The following is a 1,975-nucleotide window of genomic DNA, read 5'->3' as shown; positions in this document are numbered from 1 at the left end:
TAGTATACTCGTAACAATTAGGATGACACTATGACGGTATAAAGAATGAAAAAAAAAACCACGGTTAGGTGGTAGGTATATAATAATAAATAATACAATTCTGGTCGGACGGACTGCCTGCCGTGTGCCGACACAGAGGTAGCCACAGCCGTGAACTACCGCACTGTACACTGGTTGATAAAGAGATAGTAGTATACTCGTAACAATTAGGATGACACTATGACGGTATAAAGAATGGAAAAAAAACCACGGTTAGGTGGTAGGTATATAATAATAAATAATACAATTCTGGTCGGACGGACTGCCTGCCGTGTGCCGACACAGAGGTAGCCACAGCCGTGAACTACCGCACTGTACACTGGTTGATAAAGAGATAGTAGTATACTCGTAACAATTAGGATGACACTATGACGGTATAAAGAATGAAAAAAAAACCACGGTTAGGTGGTAGGTATATAATAATAAATAATACAATTCTGGTCGGACGGACTGCCTGCCGTGTGCCGACACAGAGGTAGCCACAGCCGTGAACTACCGCACTGTACACTGGTTGATAAAGAGATAGTAGTATACTCGTAACAATTAGGATGACACTATGACGGTATAAAGAATGAAAAAAAAAACCACGGTTAGGTGGTAGGTATATAATAATAAATAATACAATTCTGGTCGGACGGACTGCCTGCCGTGTGCCGACACAGAGGTAGCCACAGCCGTGAACTACCGCACTGTACACTGGTTGATAAAGAGATAGTAGTATACTCGTAACAATTAGGATGACACTATGACGGTATAAAGAATGAAAAAAAAAACCACGGTTAGGTGGTAGGTATATAATAATAAATAATACAATTCTGGTCGGACGGACTGCCTGCCGTGTGCCGACACAGAGGTAGCCACAGCCGTGAACTACCGCACTGTACTGTGTCTGCTGCTAATATAGACTGGTTGATATTTAAAGAGATATTAGTAGTATACAACAATACTATACTGGTGGTCAGGCACTGGTCACCACTCCTGCAGCAAAAGTGTGCACTGTTAATTAATATAATTGTACTCCTGGCTCCTGCTAACAACCTGCAGTGCTCCCCAGTCTCCCCCACAATTAATTATAAGCTTTTAATTTATACATTGATGACTGTGCAGCACACTGGGCTGAGCTGAGTGCACACAGACTGAGTCACACTGTGTGACTGACTGTGCTGTGTATCGTTTTTTTTTTCAGGCAGAGAACGGATATAGCAGAGAGAAGTGAACGGATATATTATATTAAATAAAAGTTAACTAGCAACTGCACTGGTCACTGACTGTGGTAAACTAACTCTGTCTGCGACTCTGCACAATCTCTCTCTCTCTATCTAATCTATCTCTATTCTAATGGAGAGGACGCCAGACACGTCCTCTCCCTATCAATCTCAATGCACGAGTGAAAATGGCGGCGACGCGCGGCTCCTTATATAGAATCCGAGTCTCGCGATAGAATCCGAGCCTCGCGAGAATCCGACAGCGTCATGATGACGTTCGGGCGCGCTCGGGTTAACCGAGCAAGGCGGGAAGATCCGAGACGCTCGGACCCGTGAAAAAAAACATGAAGTTCGGGCGGGTTCGGATTCCGAGGAACCGAACCCGCTCATCTCTACTTGTATCAGACCTCTGACATTTGCCTTTTCACCCATATTGCATACTTTTTCTTGCAGGTTGTGTCTTAATTCAAGAAGTGTTCTAAGTACTTCAGCTTAGTATCTTTACTGACCCCTCTTTACCCCACACTACATAACTGACCCCTCTATACCCTACACTACATCACTGACCTTTCTATAACCATCACTGCATTACTGACCCCTCTATACAGTACACTGACCTCTATATACCTGCTAGTACATCCCTGATGCCTATATTCCCTAAGCTAAATCCCTGACGCCTCTATTCCCTACGCTACATCCCTGACGCCTCTATTCCCTATGCTACATCCCTG

Source organism: Pseudophryne corroboree, unplaced genomic scaffold (genome assembly GCF_028390025.1).
Source record: "Pseudophryne corroboree isolate aPseCor3 unplaced genomic scaffold, aPseCor3.hap2 scaffold_263, whole genome shotgun sequence".
In the NCBI taxonomy this organism is placed as follows: Eukaryota; Metazoa; Chordata; class Amphibia; order Anura; family Myobatrachidae; genus Pseudophryne; species Pseudophryne corroboree.
This window is presented reverse-complemented; position numbering follows the sequence as displayed.